The 20,146-nt window shown below is 40.5% G+C and overlaps 1 protein-coding gene across 1 annotated transcript in view; it reads right to left on the bottom strand.

The window, feature by feature from the left end:
• BACH2 (BTB domain and CNC homolog 2) overlaps window positions 1-20,146 on the bottom strand; it is a 158,000-nt gene that overhangs the window by 83,952 nt on the left and 53,902 nt on the right. The gene's annotated exons all lie outside the window — the stretch shown is intronic.

The following is a 20,146-nucleotide window of genomic DNA, read 5'->3' as shown; positions in this document are numbered from 1 at the left end:
CCCAGCAGACTGGATGTACATCCTCTTTAAGGAAACACAATATATTGCATCAGGAGTCAAACAAACAGATGTATTCAACAGTGAAGATTACTTTTACGAAAGGGTTCTTTGCTTTAAAAAGTGTCCACTGATGTACTGATATTTAAAGAAAAAAATCTAATTAACTTACACAACAGTTTTCCAGTAGTATTTACACTAGTATGAATTCCAATAGTGAGTCTTACTTTCTTTTTGCTTTATTATTATTTATTTTTTTAAAGAGTCTTAACACACAATAAACTGCATATACTTACACTGTGCACCTTGATATGTTCTGGCATATATATGCAACCATCATCACAATCAAGACAATGAACATATCCTTCACCACCAAAAGTCTCTTTATGTCCCTTAACAATCTCTCTCGTGCACCTCTCCATTCATCTACTGATGGATATTTGGGTATTTCCCAGTTTTTGGTTATTACAAATAAAGCTGCTATGGATTAGTGTATAAACCTATGTATGAAGATATGCTTTCACTTGTCTTGTGTAAACACCTAGATATAGAATGGATGGATCATTTGGTATGTGTAAGTCTAACTTTTAAAGAAATGGCCCTGTTTTCTAAAGCAGTTGTGCCATTTCACATTTTCAGTGGCAGTGTATGAGAGTCCAGTTCCTGCCCATCCTTGTCACCATGTGGTATGGTCAATCTCTCTAATTTTGGCCATTCTAATGGGTATACTGTGGAATCTCTTTGTGTTTTCAACTTGCTTTTCCCTAGTGACTGAAGATATTGAGAATCTTTCATGTGCTTATTTGCCATCTATTTATCTTCTCTGGAGAGGTAGATTCTTTGCCCATTTTATACTGGTTTTTTCCCTTACTATTGAGTTTTGAAAGTTCCTTAATACACTTAATAGAAGTCCTTTATCAGATATGTGATTTGCAACTGTTTTCTCCAAGTCTGTAGCTTGTCATTTTATTCTCTTAGCAGTGTTTTTCAAAAAGCAGAAAGTCTTCATTTGATGAAGTCCAGTTGAGCAATTTTTTCTTTAATGGATCATGCTTTTGGTGTCATATCTAAAAAATCTTTGTACAAACCAAGGTCACATCTTTTGTCAGATTTATAACTAGATATAACTATTTTTAATGCAATTATAAATGGTTTTGTTTTTAACTTAAATTTCTGATTTTTCATTGCTAGCATATAGAAATATAACTGATTTTTGTATTGATCTTGTATCCTGCAACTTTGCCTAACTTGCTTATTCGTTCCCATAGCCTTTTTTTTTTTTTTTTTTGAGTGGGGTGGGAGGTAGATTCCACAGATTTTCTATATAGAAGATAATATTGTCTGTAAATGAAGACATTTTACTTCTTTTCCAATCTGGATGATTTCAATGTCTTTTTCTTGCCTTACTGCATTGTCTAGAACCTCCAGTACAATGTTGAGTATAAATGGTAAGAGCAAACATCCCCCCCTTGTTCCCAGAGTTATGGGGAACATATTGAGCTTTTCACTGTTATTTATGATGGTAACTATTGGTGTTTCATAGAAGCTCCTATCTAGTTGAGGAAGTTTCTTTGTATTCCTATTTTTCTGGGAGGTTTTTTTTATTTGTTTTTCAAATCAGGAATGGATGCTGAATTTTGCCAAGTGCTTTTTCTGCATCTATTGAGATAGTCACATAGTTTTTCTTTTTTAGTATGTTAATAATGTAAATAACATTGATTGATTTTTTAATGTTAAACCAACCTTGCATTTCTAGGATAAACTCCACTTGCTCATGATATATTTGCCCTGTTATACATTGCTGGACTCAGTTTGCTAGCATTTTGCTAAGAATTTTTATGTCTATGCTCATGAGGGAGATTAGTCTGTAGTTTTCTTTTTTAAATATATTTTAAACCTGGTTTTAGTATTAGGGTAATGCTGGTCTCACAAAATGAGTTTGGAAGGATTTCTTCCTTTTCCATTTTCTAGAAGAGTTTGGGTAGAAGGGGCTTCCTCATGATCTCATCTAAACCTAATTGCCTCCCAAAGGCCCCTCCTTCAAATAGCATCACATTAGGGGTTAGGGCTTCATATGACTTTTGGGCAGACATAAACATTCAGTCCATAACAGCTGGTAATGAATTCTTTCAGTGTTTGTTTCTCTTAAGAAGTCTATTGACTTCATTTTTGAAGTTATTTTTGTGGGCTATAGATTTTACATTGACAGTTTTTTTTTCCTTTCAGCACTTTAAAAGATGTCATTGCACTGTTTTTTCATGTGCATGGTTTCCAATGAAAAATCTGCCTCATCCTTCCTTACTTTGTTTCTCTCTGCATAATACATCTTCCCCGCTCTAGCTACTTTTCAGATTTTATCTTTATCACTTGTTTTGAGCAATTTGATTATGATGTGGCTTGGTATAGTTTTTTCATGATTCTTGAGCTTCTTAATGGGTGGTTTTATAGTTTTCATCAAATTTGGAAATATTTTAGCCATTATTTCTTCAAATATTTTTTGCCAAATGTTTTTCCTGTCTCCCCTCCTCTTCTCTTTTCGGGAGCTCAGTTACATATATATTAGACCACCTGAAATTGTCACACAGCTCACGAATGCTCTGTACATTTTCTATTTTTGCTAGTCTTTTTTTTTTTTTCTCTCTCTGTGATTCATTTTGGACAGTTTCTATTGCTAGGACTTTAAGTTCACTAATCTTTTCTTATGCAATATCTAATCTGCCATTAATTCCTCTCAATTAATTAATTTTCAACACACAAATTGTGGCTCTCACCTCTAAAAGTTCAATTTGGGTCTTTTTTGTATCTTTCATGACTCTACTTAAGATATTCAATCATTCATATAACTTCTTAAACATTTGGAATACAGTTATAATAACTATTTCTGTCTGTTAATTCTAACATCTGTATCAGTTCTGGTTCAGTTTCAATGGACTGATATTTCTCTTTATTCCAGCTTCTGTGTATGCCTGGAAATTTATGATTGGATGCCAGATATTGTGAATTTTACCTTGTTGGATGCTTGATATTTTTGTGTTCCTATAAATATTATTAAGCTTTGTACCAGGACTCAGTTGAGTTATATGGAAACAGTTCAATCCTTCAGGTTTCACCTTTGAGATCTTTTAAGTGGGAACAGCAGCATTTAATCTAGGGCTCCTTATTTCCCACGACTTCTAAGTATTTTACCCTACGCCCTTGAATTATGGGTTTTCTAGTCTGGCTGGTAGGAACAGGTGTTATTCCTGGCCCTCTGTGAGCTCTGAGTCCTGCTCCTTCTAATTGTTTTGGATAGTTCTTTCCCCATGTTTTTTTGTAGTCTCCTAACACACATGTGCTCATGTCTTGCTCTGCATGACACTGAAAGGAAATCTTCTTCAGGTATCTGGAGTTTTCTCTCTGTTCAGCTCTCCCTTCTCCGCTACCCTGCATCCTGAACTCCAGCCACCACAGTCTCTCCAGACTATCAGCTCTGTCTCCACAACTCAAGAGTCAGCCAGGCCCTCTTTGGTTCCTCCTTCCTGTGCCATGGCCTGGAAACATTCTCAAAACAGTAAGCTGGGCTCAGTTTGTTTTCCTTCTCTTGAGGATCAATGTCTTTTGTTGCTTGGTATCCAAAGTCCTGAAAACCACTGTTTCACATGTTTTATCTATGTTAATAGTTGTTTCAGGTGAGAGGATAAATCTAGTACCTGTTACGCCATCTTGGCTGGAAGCAAAAATCTTGGATTTATTCTTTATATTATAGTTACTGTATACACTTTACAAACAATAATTTATCACATTGCTAACCATATAGTATAAATTTTGCTCTACCATAAATGATGGTTTTTAATACCTAATTACAAAAATGTATCTGCAAAGAAGAATTTTCAGTTCTTTGGTATTCTAATAAAAGATAAAATATCTGTGAGCCTTATTAACTGGAGTCTTTTTTTTTTTGCAGTACATGGGCCTCTCACTGTTGTAGCTTCTCCCATTGCAGAGCAAGGCTCTGGACACGCAGGCTCAGTGGCCATGGCTCACGGGCCCAGCTGCTCCGCAGCATGTGGGATCCTCCCAGACCGGGGCACGAACCCGTGTCCCCTGCATCAGCAGGCGGACTCTCAACCACTGTGCCACCAGGGAAGTCCCCAACTGGAATCATTTTTAATGCAATAAGAATAGAGTTATAAATGACACAATTCAGTTGTAATGACCATAAGCCATGGGGTAAGATTGAGTTTACATGACGACTATCTATGACTAGTTAATTGTTAAATTCTTTACTATCTAGTAAGAAGACAAATCTTTTTCTATCCTGGTTTCTTTTCCATGGGATGTTTTCAGGATTTTCTTATCTCCCATACAGGTCTCCTGTCTGATTTATTTTCTCCATTCTTAGTTCTCAAATTATTACTCTTTCTCTTAACACATTTAATTTTCTCAGTCTGTGAAAATTTTTTTTTTTTTTTTTTTTTTTTTTTTTTTTTTTTTTGTGGTATGCGGGCCTCTCACTGTTGTGGCCTCCCCCGTTGCGGAGCACAGGCTCCGGACGCGCAGGCTCCGGACGCGCAGGCTCAGCGGCCATGGCTCACGGGCCCAGCCGCTCCGCGGCATATGGGATCCTCCCAGACCGGGGCACGAACCCGTATCCCCTGCATCGGCAGGCGGACTCTCAACCACTTGCGCCACCAGGGAGGCCCTGTTTTGTTTTTGAATCATGATAGCTTGCATATAGCTGACAGCACTCAAAACTGGGTGGGACAATTAAGGTTCCAGAATGTAAAAAAAAATCATAAAAAGCAGGAGATTTATAAGAGACATCTCATTTTTCCAATCCATTTATGAGTAATTCATATTAATGTACCTACATCAAGACGAGAGGAGCTTGCTATAATGGATACAAAGCCATAAACTCTTTAGTGAAACATGAAATGAAAGAAAATCAAAAGAGAAATGAAGTGAGGTGCAGTGGAAAGAAGAATGAACCAGGGCTCTAGGGCTTTCAGTCCAGCTCTGGCACTGACTGGCTTTGTGGAGTTTGGATAAATTGCCTAACTTTCTCTGGATCTGCTTCCATGTTGGTAAAATGAGAAGCCTGGACTAGAAGACTAGCAAAGTTCTTAACACATCTACAATTCTATGAGTCTAAGTCTATAAAAGAAATACCAACTTGATCACAGAGAATGGGGTACTGTCATTTTAGCTGACAGAAGCTAGCTTTCTTTGACCTTATAAAGACCATCTATGTACCCTCTTTTCATTGTTTTTTATGGCTTAAAAACTGCCTCTGTAGAGCTGGTTACAGGGAATGGGGTGGACAATATACAGGAAGAAACCAAAGCCTTCTGGAAGAGAAGGAACCAGGACCCCAGCCCCTGATCCCACAGGTTTCATGTTAGGAAGATCTCTCAGGATAGACCATGGTGTCCCTAAGTAAATAGAGGGGCACAAGTCCCTTGAAGTCAAGTTATCTGTAGTAAATGGGGAATCCAAATCTAGGAGGACATTTTGGCACAATACGTGGAACTGATGCCATTAGCTCCTTCAGTCCTGGATATCTTAGCCCAGAGGTTTGTTCCGGGAACCATGGCTAAGCAAGGGAGTATAAAGTAAAAGAATATGTCACCTGGGAAACCAGTGTGGAGTTCCAGTGAGGTCCGAGCGGGGCCTGACTGCTATATAGCAGCACTGGACAACAGTCCAGGCACTAATAGTGGTGAAGCCAAGGCAGTGGGTGGATTCTCAGATTCCAGTTCACAAGTAAGATGGTCTCTTTCTGGCTCTAGGACAGCTGGGAGGCTCAAGGAAAGACTCCATATCCCACTAATGGGGCAGGTTTGGGAAAACAAAGGACATGTGGCAATATATGCACCCTGAGTTGATGAAGCAGGCTATGACAGTCACATGAACATGGACACTTGCTTTTTGGGCTATACCTTCCAGAGAGTTTGAGAAGACATTTGAAACATATTACATCTGTTCATCAAATGGTATAATCTAAAATGTATCATTCCCTCAGTATCCATTTATGATAAAAACTCTCCAGAAAGTGGGCATAGAGGGAACATGCCTACATAATAAAGGCCATATATGATGAACCCACAGCTTACATCACACTCAACGGTAAAAAGCTGAAAGCATTTCCTTTTAGATCAGGAATAAGACAAGGATGCCCACTCTCACCACTTTTATTATTCAACATAGTTTTGGAAGTCCTAGTCACAGCAATCAGAGAAGAAAAAGAAATAAAAGGAATCCAAATTGGAAAGGAAGAAGTAAAACTGTCACTGTTTGCAGATGGCATGATACTATACATAGATAATCCTAAACACGCCATCAGAAAACTATTAGGGGTCATCAATGAATATGGTAAAGTTACAACATATAGAAATCTGTTGCATTTCTATACACTAACAATGAAATATCAGAAAGAGAAATTAAGGAAACAATCCCATTTACCATTGCATCAAAAGAATAAAATACCTAGGAATAAACCTACCTAAGGAGGTAAAAGACCTATACTGGGAAAACTATAAGACACTGATGAAAGAAATTGAAGATGGCACAAACAGCTAGAAACATATACAGTGTTCTAGGATTGGAAGAATTAATATTGTTAAAGTGACAATACTACCCAAGGCAATCCACAGATTCAATGCAATCCCTATCAAAATACAAAGGGCATTTTTCACAGAACTAGAACAAATAAATTTAAAACTTGTATGGAAACACAAGAGACCCTGAATGGCCAAAACAATCTTGAGATGAAAAACAGAGCTGGAGGAATCAGGCTCCCTAGCTTCAGACTATACTACGAAGCTACAGTAATCAAAACAGTATGATGCTGGCACAAAAACAGACACATAGATCAATGGAACAGAATAGAAAGCCCAGAAACAAACCCACACACTTATGGTCAATTAATTTATGACAAAGGAGGCAAGAATATACAATAGAGAAAAGACAGTCTCTTCAATAAGTGGTTCTGGGAAAACTGGACAGTTACATGTAAAAGAATTAAATTAGAACATTTTCTCACATCATATATAAAAATAAACTCAAAATGGATTAGGGATATAAATGTAAGACTGGAAACCATAAAATTCCTAGAAGAAAACATAGGCAGAACCCTCTCTGACATAAACCGTAGCAATAGTTTTTTTGGATCTGTCTCCTAAAGCAAAGGAAATAAAAGCAAAAATAAACAAATGGGACCTAATTAGACTTAAAAGCTTTTGCACAGCAAAGGATACCATTGACAAAAATGAAAAGACAACCTACAGAATGGAAGAAAATATTTCCAAGTGATGTGACTGACAAGGGGTTAATATCTAAAATATATAAACAGCTCATACGGCTCAATATCAGAAAAACAAACAACCCAATCATGAAGTGGGCAGAAGATCTACATAGACGTTTCTCCAAAGAAGACATACTGATACCCATCAGGCACATGAAAAGATGCTCAACATCACTAATTATTAGAGAAATGCAAAATAAAACTACAATGAGGTATCAACTCACACTGGTTGGAATGGCCATCGTCAAAAAGTCTACAAATAATACATGCTGGAGAGGGTGTAGAGAAAAGGGAACCCTCCTACACTGTTGGTGGGAACGTAAATTGGTGCAGCCACTATGGTGAACAGTATGGAGGTTCCTTAAAAACTAAAAATAGACTTACCGTATGATCCAGTAATCCCATTTCGCGGAGGAAACTCTAATTTGAAAAGATACATGCAATCCAATGTTCATAGCAGCACTATTTACAACAGCCAAGACATGGAAGCAACCTAAATGTCCATCAACAGATGAATGGATAAAGAAGATACGGTGTGTATACACACACACACACACACACACACACAAACACACACACACACACTGGAATACTACTCAGCTGTAAAAAGAATGAAATTTTGTTATTTGCAGTACCATGGATGGACTTGCAAGGTATTAGGCTAAGTGAGATAAGTCAGAGAAAGTCAAATACTGTATGATATCACTTACATGTGGAATCTAAAACAATACAACAAACTAGTGAATATAACAGTAAGGAAAAAATAATCTATCAATCCCATGAAGCAGTTGTTAGACTTTAATCTGTCTGAGGATTTTCTTGGTTTTTTTACATTATTCCTGGATAATCCTTCCTATGCCATGCCAACCCCACTCTGTGCCTTGGCTTTTACATTCTTACTGGAGCTTATCACACCCCTCCCTGTTGGCTGCTCTTCAAGCATAATGGAACTTACTGTTTTCCTTCTTTGAGAAATCAGTCAGCCCTTCCCATGCTCCAGTTATCATTAGTGCTCCTCTAGGAACTCTAATTTGTCTGTTTTTGACTAACCAATGCCAACCTGAATTCTGGTTCTCCTATCATTGCATTATGTCCTATTAAGTTTTCCTTTTTTCATTGGTTTTACTAATATCAAAAAAATTTCCCCCCCTCCCAATGCAGCAAATCCTGAAATCTGTAGCAGGACCCATGGGATCTAAGAATGAAATACCTTGTAGTGAGTAACAGCCCAGAATAGCATGGAGGAGTCTGACAGCCAGTCTTTACGCTAAGCATTAGACAATGTGTTAAAGTGTGCAGACATTAGCTGAAATCAGATTGTAAGGAAGCTTTCCAAAGGTTCTGATTTGGGTTTTGGCTGGATCTCATTCTTCTTTTTGTAGGCCAAAAAACCCCCAGCTGCACATGTACACACACATATACCCCAATCATCTTATCATATGGTTTGGCAGTAAAAGTTAATTACTATCATTTTATCATAGTATGCTCATCCCCTCAAAAAGCTACATGGACCACAACTCTTATCAGTCAAAGATGTAGTATTAATGAATACAGACTCACTTATTAACTCACTCATTCACTCTTTGTTCATTACTGGGTCATATTCAGAAATTAAAATGTCTAACACTTAGTTCTGAAGGCAAAAGAATAAATCAAAAAGCCAAAAAAAAAGAAAAAAAATCTACACTGGGAAATCTGAAAAGCTGCAATTCACAAAAAAGTAGAATGTTAAGTTTTCCAGACAACCTGTCATGTCTAGAATGTTTCAGAAGAGAAGAAATGAATACGCCTTGGAGGTAATGAAAAAGACCAAATTATAAACCATTTCACTTGAAATTCCAACCACACTTCTCCTAGAAACAGTGCATTAAGTAAACACTTCTGTGACTCAAACACTAAATTATTTAGTAATTGCTGAGTATATTTCTGCTCTTATCAAGCATGCTCTTTTTAAAAAATAGTTATTTACTATGAAACCATAAGGGTTAGTTTTTTATAAAAGAAAGTTATCGAGACTATAGAAATTTGGGGACTTCCCCGGTGGCACAGTGGTTAAGAATCCGCCTCCCAATGCAAGGAACACGGGTTCGAGCCCTGATCGGGGAGGATCCCACATGTCGCGGAGCAACTAAGCCTGTGCGCCACAGCTACTGAGCCCGCGTGCCACAACTACTGGAGCCCGCACACCTATAGCCCGTGCTCTGCAACAAGAGAAGCCACCGCAATGAGAAGCCTGGGCACCACAACGAAGAGCAGCCCCTGCTCACAGCGACCAGAGAAAGCCCGTGCATGCAGCAACAAAGACCCAGTGCAGCCAAAAATAAATAAATAAGTAAATAAATTTTTTAAAAAGAAAGACTATAGAAATTTTAGCGTGCACAGTGTCATTAACATTACGAAGTTACTACTTTTGGCTTGGAAACACTTTTCAATCGCATCAGGACTCAAACTTCTTAAAGTGGAAAGCAATCCAATTTTGGTATTTTCTAATAGAAAACTGCAGTGCCTGTCACTTAATGCCTCTAATGCCTTTAGGTAGCTAAAGTGACGGCCTGACGTGGGGCGCTAAAACGTTCCATGTTCTTTATTCACTCAAACACTCCATCTGTGTGTGTACTAGTTAGTGGCTGGGGAACTGAAATTTAAGGCTGTTGTTAGGAGGAAGCACTTAAAATTGTATCATCAAATCCTTAATAGCTCTGAGTGGTTCTTGTACTTCAATATAAACTTCCATTTTCCTTGACCTTTCAGGAGGAAGTTCAATTTACCGATACAGTTTGTGACAATGGTTTTTACTGCACAGTTGAAAAAAAAAATTAGGAACTGTCATAATAGACCCCAGTTTTTTGGGTAATTTTTCATGTTGATGTTGTTGTTTGACTTACAAACAGACCCAAATTAAAAAGAATCCAAACTTCCAAAATATCCAGTGATAAAATATTAGTGACAACGACTAGCATTTCCATATGTAAAAGTAAACTGTTTGGAGAGGCAGAGTATGATACAGAGGCTGCGCTAGAGGAACTATTAGAATGTTGGTAACAGGTGATACGTAATCATCTAAAGGTAATGAAGAATTAAAGATTTATTGGACTTCCCTGGTGCCGCAGTGGTTAAGAATCCGTCCGCCGATGCAGGGGACACGGGTTCGAGCCCTGGTCCGGGAAGATCCCACGTGCTGCGGAGCAACTAAGCCCGTGCGCCACAACTACTGAGCCTGCGAGCCACAACTACTGAGCCCACATGCTGCAACCACTGAAGACTGCGTGCCTAGAGCCCGTGCTTCACAACAAGAGAAGTCACCTCAATGAGAAGCCCGTGCACCGCAACGAAGAGTAGCCCCTGCTCACCGCAACCAGAGAAAGCCCGCGCGCAACAACGAAGATCCAACACAGCCAAAAAAAAAAAAAAAAAAAGATTTACTACTTATCCACCAAATTGGAAAGTTAAACAATATCAAGTGTTTGTGGAGATGTAAAGCATCAGGGACTCTCATACACTGATGGTTGGTTCAAATTCTTTGGGAACCAGTTTAACATTATCTAATGAAGTTGAAGATTACCACCCATCAATTCCATTCCGAGGTCTCACACAAGTGATGCTCCTGCATATCTGTAGCAGAACTTTGGACAACAGTGTTCACAGCAGCATTGTTCAACTCCCAGCTGGAAACAACGCAATGTCGGCCGGTAGCACAATGAATAAATACACTGAGGTATATTCATATATTCATTTAATGGAAGAATATAAAGCAAATTAGAACCACAGGCAACATGGACGAATCTCACAAACCTAAAAGTAACGTCGAGTGCTGAGCCAGAGAAGCAAGGCACAAAAGTGCAGCACAATCGGATTCCATGTACATCAAGTTCAAAAATGGGCAAAACTTCAGTATCTATAGATACATACATAGATGGTGAAACTATAAAGAAAAGACACAGAGTAGAGGTTCTGGCTGTGAGGAGGGAGTTATTGGTAAGTGGCACTGGGTAGGTCTCAGGCATGCTGTCACCAAGTTCTATCTCTTGACCTTGGTGATAGGGAGATGTGTGTTTGCTTTTCATTGAATTATACATTTGCTTATGCACTTTTCTTTTTCTGCATTGTATTTTATCAGTAAAAAATCCCATCTCACTCCAAATTGAAGATTTTAGGAAAGGATTTACAACTCTAGTTACCTGGCTCCAGTTCAATGACCTAATTACAAAGGTCCTGGTGTGGACTTCGGGTTTTAAAGGAAAACACACACCCACATCTTGCAACCTACAATTTAAGGTCTGAAGGGTCCTTAAATCTAGTTGGACCTTTTAAATAAGAATCTGCAAGAATGGGCAGAGTATAGGGACGAGGCCCCTCGGGAGGTGGTGAGACATCTGGGCCCAGGCTTCTGTTTCTGAACAAAACTCTTTTCAGAGATCTCATGTTTCATCTTCTCTCCTGTGAAAACCAAATCACTTCAGTGCACTTCCACTTCCTTATCTATAAAATGAGGAAATGGACTAGGTGACCAGCAAGGTATTTCTAGTTCTAATTTCGATGGTTCTGTGAAAGTACAGAAACTTTAGGAAAAACTTGAAACATGAGCTTTTCTAATTACAGTCTTGAGAAGGCTTTTTTTTTTTGGAAGTTAGAGATGCTCAAAATAACATAGCTGGCTGGAAGGGAGAAATGCCATCACATAACTTTTGGTAAAGATGAAGAAGAGAGGAAGACTTGCCCAAAAACAATCTGAACTTTTCCCCCTTAAAAACAAGTCAATCCAAAGGAAGGATGAATCAAGGGCCAATTTGCTCATATCAGTGGAACACAGTGTCCGTTGGGACTGAACAATAGTTCAACACCTTGCTCTTTTCCCACCCCGCTCCTCCCAAAGAGGGCTCTGGTGTGCAGGATGGGTTCTCAGAAGCCATCTTGGATATGTGGCTCTGGAATCAAGCAGGGTGTCCATCACCCCCTCCTGTCCGAGTCTCCACCCAGTGATGTCAGGTGATCCAACACTGTTCAGGGGCCCCAGGGATGCTATGGCTTGGATTTAACAATCACATAGTACATACACTGTCATCTCAAAAAGCAGATGAAAGAATTACATGCTTTGAAATCAATGGGGGAAAGGGACTCCACATCAGGCTGTCCAAGATACACGATTATTGTCAGTGGAGCTTGGATGATGGTGGGGAAGGCGTGTGGGGGAGGGAGGAGGGTGCACAAGGAGGAAGTGTGGCATTAGGGATGGGTAGATTTGGATATGCAGCCTTGCCATGATCTCCCCTGCTTGTCTTGGTTCTTTTGCGGTAACCCCTCAGCTAAGGGTGTAGCCGAAGCCCCCATTTATTCTGCTGGGGTAGTTCCTTTCCTACCCTTGGCAAGTTTTCTGTCTTGTCACTTCCAGTTTGTCTCCGGTACTGCTTCTTTGTATCTGTGTTCTCTGTTTATATTCATTTCTCATACACCAATCTCTGCTTCCTATTAGCATTTGCTTCTTGCACATTAGGAGTGAGAGGATAGAGAGCAGTCACTTCTTTTCTCCATTTTTCTTTATCAGGGCATCTGTGTGAAATGTTCCCTCCTGGTGTTTGTTCCCTTTCAGCCAGAGAAATATGACCCTAGAGCTTCACGATGCTAATGTGAGAAGAAATTATGAACAGTGATTAAGAGGCGAAATGAGGGTGGTGGAACCTATTTACTTCATTAAGGTTCCTTCAGGGAAAATGCAAGAACGGGAAACTGAGAGTTAAGGGTTCATACTAAAAGAATAAAAGATCCATTTGACTCAGAGCAATCTTCAGTCTGCCTGGATTCTATCAGACACCCTTCTCCATGGGGAAATCGTTACAGAGAAATGACATGCAAAGTGCACCATAAAGCATCTGAGTCAAACCAGAGGGAGGATGACTCAACGGATCATTTTACGTTTTAATAGAAGGCACTGCAGATCTGTACCCAGTGCACAGTTCAGCGTGAGGCGTGCATCCCCTCCCTAAAACTTCTCCGTCAGGTGGGAGGGGAGTTCCCAGAACCTGACAGAAATTATTCTGTCTTAGTGAAGAACCAAGTCAAAACTCACAGCAGAGAATCAAAGACTAAGAAAAGACAACTGATAGTCAAATGCGGAAAAAAAGGGGAGCCTGCAAGTCTGATTCCAACTTTAGCATTACTGTCAAACCTAAGACTGTCAAAAGCTGAACACAGTTAATTAGTGGACTTCAAATCTGATTAAGGGGGTGGGGGAAAGAGAGGGAAGGAGGAGAGGGAGGAGAGAGAGGGGGGAGAAAAAGAAAGAGAATATTTAAGTGCTATAATTTAAAAGCATTGCTCCTTGAATTCGTTTCAAAAGATACCGTGTCATTCATTTCAGGAGTTTACTCACCAGGTCAGTGACGATGCTGGGCTTGGGTGGCAATGTGAAGAAACCATATTAGCAAAAAGCCATCGTTTTCTGGGCTAGTTACTGCTTGTAGGTGCTAATATGTGTAACTTGCCAAAGGTAGATTCATCTGATCAGGAAGTATGATGCTAGCTAGAGACTGGATTATCAAACCTAACGCCTTCTCGGGGAGCGGGGGCAGGGGGTCACCTCCAGACGCACTTTTGACAGAAAGGTCTGTCTGTACATAAAGAATAGCTACAGTTACGTGGCTGTTCATCCCTGTGATCTCTAGCAATGGCTGTTCTACCTCCTTTGAGGGCGCGCTGCTTACAGGTGGGAAAGAAAACAGAAGTGAGTTTCTGTGGCTTGGCAGAAATACAGCTTTCACAGAAAAGGTTCTGAATAAAAGGAAACTTGCTTCTTTCATGCACTGGGGTCTTTTGGACAACACGATTCTGTTCTGAAATATTATCTTCTCTGCGGGGTTGCAAGCTGGGATGGATGAAGTTTAGACTGCAATATGGTTCAGCTGGTAACTAAAACAAGACTCAGCACCCATGTAGGCAGCGTCCAATCAGGGCGTCAAGGCAGAGGAGTCATCTGGCTCAAGGGTCACTTCGGGAAATGCTCTGGGAAAGGTGTGTGGATTTTCCACTGAAGCCTGGGCACCCTCACTCCTGTTTTTCCCTTTCAAGATAATTAAAACCGTGAAGCTAAGACCATTGCTTGGCAGTCTGTTAAATTGCACATCAGGTAACAAAAGCACTTGGACCATCTGTCACCAAGGAGGAGATCAAATGGAGCTGGCATATTAACACACAGGTGAAGTGTTCTCTTGGGAGGATGGGGAAAAGGCAGGAGGTCAATGAAGAGAGATGGGGGGAAAAGGATGTGCTAGGAGCCTTCCAAGTCCCTGTCCTGTCCTTGGTAGCTTCTCAGGGTGATGAGAAGGATATGCTTCAGATAAAACAAAGTATATTAAGAAGAGATTATTTTCTAACTCACTGATTGTAAAAAGTCAAATATGCACTGCCATGGAGGAGAAAATACCCTCTTTCCCAACGGTCAGGAAGGGGTATGACCAGGTGGTACCAGGGAATCACCCAAAAGCACCCAGAAGTACCAGGCAGGAAGAGACCACTCAATACTTTCTTTTCTTTCTTTCTTTTTTGTTTTGGGTTCTGGGTAAGTTCTTTTTTTAAATTTTTGTTTAAATTTTATTATTAGTTTTTATTTTTATTTTTATTTTTGGCTGTGCTGCGCAGCATGCGGGATCTTAGTTCCCTGACCAGGGATCGAACCCATGCCCCCTGCATTGGGAGTGCGGAGTCTTAACCACTGGATTGCCAGGGAAGTCCCAAGTTCTTTTTTTTTTAAAATTAAAGCATAGTTGATGTATGGTATTATATAAATTACGGGTGTACAATACAGTGATTCATAATTTTTAAAGGTTACACTCCATTCATAGTATTATAAAAGATTGGCTATATTCCCTGTGCTGTATAATATATCCTTGTAGCTTATTTTATACCTAATAGTTTGTACCTACCCTTATATTGCCCCTTCCCTCTCCCCACTGTTAACCACTAGTATGTCCTCTGTATCTGTGAGTCTGCTTTTTTGTTATAGTCACTAGGTTGTTGTATTTTGTAGATTCCACATATAAGTGATAGCAGACAGTATCTGTCTTTCTCTGTTTCAGTACTTTCTTGATTCTACAATGTACCTGATTCCTATTTCGCCTTCCATCCCCAGACAGAGGGCCCTCCACCTGAGTCCCTGCTCTCCCACCTCCTAGCTGGGTACATTAATTAGACTCTGTAATCCTTTGTTTTTCCATCTGCAAAATGGCTATGTGAAGACTAAATGAGACGAAGCAATAAAGTATTTAGGATGGTGTTTGTTTTACAGTAAACACCCCACAAATGGAGGCTATGATTATGAAAAGAAAATTAATTTCTTTGTATACTATATAAAATGTGTAATTCTATACATATTGAGAGTTTCTTATATTGAGGCAAACCTGAACTGCATGAAGCGTGAGGTGTGTCTTTGTTTGCCAGATTCTCCAGCTTAAACCTGGGGAAAGCCCAATTTGCTTGATCTCCATCCACGGCCTGTGAGAAAATGATGGGACAATGTGTGGGATCTGGTGCTTTCTGGTAACTTCAACCACGACACCACTGCAGGCTTCCCTCTCTAACACTGCATGATGACCAAGAAGGTCAAATCAGGCAGTAGATCTGAGAGCTGTCTGAGAAGTATAAAGTACTCTGTTTGCATCAGGAACTATCCTCACCTCTGTCTAATTCTACACACGATTATATCAAGAATGTCTGCTCTGATGGGCACTTAACCCTAATATATTTCTCTTTCATGCCAAGAGGAAGAGCCTGGCGGATGGGGGGCTTGTACTGATTCTCATCTAACAACGTTTCTGGAAGATTCTATCCCCTTATATTTGCTAGAAGGATGTGCCTTGAATAGTCTGCCTTCTATGACAGGCTTTCCCTGTTTTCTCTCTCTGCTATCTTTTGCGTGTTTCATACAAATCAGAACCTTCCTTCCTCTTGAGAGACAGTGGGTGTAGCGGTGGCCAGCCAGGCTCTGGAGCCAGCCTGCCGGCATCTGCATACTGACCTCAAGCTCTCTGTGAGGATCCCTCATCTGCAATCCAGTTGTCATGAGGAGTACGTAACCTAAAGCACAAACACGTGAAGCGCCTGGAACACTTCCCGGAGCGCAGTAAGCAGGCACTAAGTACTGTATCAGCAGGGTTAATAGAGGCAGGACTGTGTAATGGTTGAGGACACGGCCTCTACAGCCAGGCTGCCTGGCTTGGCATCGACTCTGCACTCATTTCTGGCCAAACCTTCAGCAAGACACAACTTTTCTGTGCCTCAGTCTTCTGATTTGTACAAAAAGGGTAAGATAAAGAGCACCTACCCTGTAGGGTCATAAGGATGAAAACATTTCACATGTTTATTTGTTCATTAATTCACTCATTCAATATGTACTACGTGATCAATAAAATTAGCTCTTCTCTGTCAACAAGCCAACGGTTTCCATTCACTTTTCATTCCCAGACTGATGATGGCGTGTCCTTTTTTTAAAAAAAATTATTGATTTACGCTGTTTCAGATGTACAGCAAAGTGATTCAGTTATACCTATACATATATATGTATATATATATACCTATTCTTTTCCTGACTCTTTTCCACCTTAGGTTATTACAAGGTACTGAATATAGTTCCCTGTGCTCTACAGTAGGTCCTTGTTGTTTACCTCTCATATATACTGTAGTGCGTATCTCGCTTGTCCTTCTTTCACACTGGCATCTCCTACCTTCAGTCCTGCCACCGTAACGCAGACTTGCCCAGCTGCTACCCTATCGCCTGGAATTACAACAGTTCTTTCACTGTATGGATTTAGGGTAACTGGAGTAAGGCTGGGTATCTGCATTTTACCCCCCAGGGAAGCTGATCCAAGGCAGCCCTACAAACCAAGGAGGTCCACCTGCTACTTCCTAGAGCTGGAAGGGGTAGGCACGTCTCCTTGTATGTAAAAGGAGGATAACATCTGCCTCCTAGGAGACTGTTTTGAGATCTGAATGTGTTGCCTCACTCCCTGGTGTCCTTCAAGTCTTTGCTCAGATGGCACCTTCTCAGGAAGGCCTTCCTGACCACCCTACTTAAAGCCAACCCCCCACCTCCTGCCTGCGCCTCCCATCCTCCTTCCCCACTTGGTGTTGCTTGTGTTTCTGGCAAGGCCACCTTCAAACCTGCTTCTTCTCAGATCCTCCTATGCTCTCTGGAGCTGTTTGTCTTCTCTGGGCCACCAGGCCGCCTTGCGGATCTCTATTTATCCACAGGAAACCCCGTCCCTTCTGAGCAATGAGAATGTTAGAGGAAACTAATGGTATAGCCTCCAAGATAGACACCAAGAGAATGGGAAGGTACAGAAGCTATAGGAAAAGGCTAGGCTGACACAGTAAAGGAAACGCTAACATTTGTAGAGTTTCTCAGCAGAAGGGTCTGAAGTGTGTTTTATTTCCAAGCTTTCTGGGCCCAGCTATTCACTAACAGTGAAACACATTCTTTGTCTGCTGGTTGTGCACAACATGGGTCCCCACAGAGTATAATTTAGCTCTTCTATCCTGGTAAAAGCATGATGGCTCTGATTCTTTCTCCCTAAGTTCATAGCCTTTAATCTTAAACTGCCAAACAGAGGACCAATTACGCCCTCCCTTTCAGTAGCACATGGGCCTCCAAACCCTCAAGAGATGATGGGCACACAGGACCCTCAACTGCATCCCCAGGACTATGTTTTCAGAGTGTGACTGAGCTAAGAAGGCCATTGCCTGGGCATCAGCTGCTCTGGGATCATACACGGCTCTGGGGGGCCTGGAACTGAGAGAAGATCATGAGAGGAAGGTTTCTGATATTCACTCCAACATCAGACAAAGGCCACTGAGCAACTTTCTCCCAGATGCTACAGGAATGCGCCTTAGTACCACTCATAGCAGTCTGATGACAAACTCTTCTTTAATAATTTATAATTTGGAATTAATTGTAAGACACTGGAGCCAACACAGCCGACGTTGATAATAAACCATTCATGATCTTTCTGGGAAGGTGGAAATGTATTTGCCCAGCAATCCCCAGGAACAAGCCCCAGTGGATACTTTTCTGATCAGTTTAGAAAGGATTGATTAAATAATAGCATACGCATTGCGGACATCCCTGGTGGCGCGGTGGTTAAGAATCCGCCTGCCAATACAGAGGACATGTGTTCGAGCCCTGGTCCGGGAAGATCCCACATGCCACGAGCAGCTAAGCCCGTGCACCACAACTACCGAAGCCCGCGTGCCTAGAGCCCATGATCCACAACAAGAGAAGCCACCGCAATGAGAAGCCCGCGCCCCACAACGAAGAGTAGCCGCCGTTCGCCGCAACTAGAGAAAAGCCCGCACGCAGCAACGAAGACCCAATGCAGCCAAAGATAAATAAATAAATTAATTAATTTTAAAAAGATTGGGCTTAATTCCTTTAAAAAAAATAGCATACACACTGTAAAGTTCCCTACCACAATGCCTTCAAAATTCTTTGAAAAGGAAAAAGATGTTCACCCGCTTTAAAAATAAAACTTGCATGTTTCTAAAGGAGACACTTGAAAACCAGGAAAAAGCATCACCTTCTTTTTTAAAAAAATCAAATAAAATGGCACAGCAGAGTTCACATAAAATGCCCAAAGATGTTTCTTTTCAATAGAACTCAGGCTGAGTGAAAGACATTCTTGGATTCTGAGCTTTGGCTGGTTATCTAGGTTGCAAAGTATACCGAAAGAGACTCACACCGGGAATTCTCACTTAGAACGCCAGTCAAGGAAAAGTTCATAATCCTTTCAGATTTTAAATTCTCTGTGTCTGTGCGGAGGAAAACCATTTAGTAGTTTGGACAACTGGAAAAGATTAGACCAGACTTTGTCTATAAAGATGTGGGTTATACTCTTCAAAGACAGAGGGAAATGGCTTTTTAGGCCACAGCGCTATTCTTTTTGAAAGTGTGGTTATACGAAGTCTGCTGGTTGTTTAATTAGAATGGAAATTGATACATAGAAAAGCACACCAACTGAATCTAGAGTATTAGCCTGATATTCATAATCAACATCTTTTTTTTTTTTAATTAATTAATTTATTTTTTTATTTTACAAATTTAATCAGTTATACATATACATATGTTCCCATATCCCCTCCCTTTTGCGTCTCCCTCCCACCCTCCCTATCCCACCCCTCCAGGCGGTCACAAAGAACCGAGCTGATCTCCCTGTGCTATGCGGCTGCTTCCCACTAGCTATCTACCTTACGTTTGGTAGTGTATATATGTCCATGCCGCTCTTTCACTTTGTCACAGCTTACCCTTCCCCCTCCCCATATCCTCAAGTCCATGCTCTAGTAGGTCTGTGTCTTTATTCCTGTCTTACCCCTATGTTCTTGATGACATTTTTTTCTTAAATTCCATATATATGTGTCAGCATACAGTATTTGTCTTTCTCTTTCTGACTTACTTCACTCTGTATGACAGACTCTAGGTCCATCCACCTCATTACAAATAGCTCAATTTCATTTCTTTTTATGGCTGAGTAATACTCCATTGTATATATGTGCCACATCTTCTTTATCCATTCATCCGATGATGGACACTTAGGTTGTTTCCATCTCCGGGCTATTGTAAATAGGGCTGCTATGAACATTTTGGTACATGTCTCTTTTTGAATTATGGTTTTCTCAGGGTATATGCCCAGTAGTGGGATTGCTGGGTCATATGGTAGTTCTATTTGTAGTTTTTTAAGGAACCTCCATACCGTTCTCCATAGTGGCTGTACCAATTCACATTCCCACCAGCAGTGCAAGAGTGTTCCCTTTTTTCCACACCCTCTCCAGCATTTATTGTTTCTAGATTTTTTGATGATGGCCATTCTGACTGGTGTGAGATGATAT

Source organism: Mesoplodon densirostris, chromosome 12 (assembly GCF_025265405.1).
Source record: "Mesoplodon densirostris isolate mMesDen1 chromosome 12, mMesDen1 primary haplotype, whole genome shotgun sequence".
Classification (NCBI taxonomy): Eukaryota; Metazoa; Chordata; class Mammalia; order Artiodactyla; family Ziphiidae; genus Mesoplodon; species Mesoplodon densirostris.
This window is presented reverse-complemented; position numbering and strand designations above follow the sequence as displayed.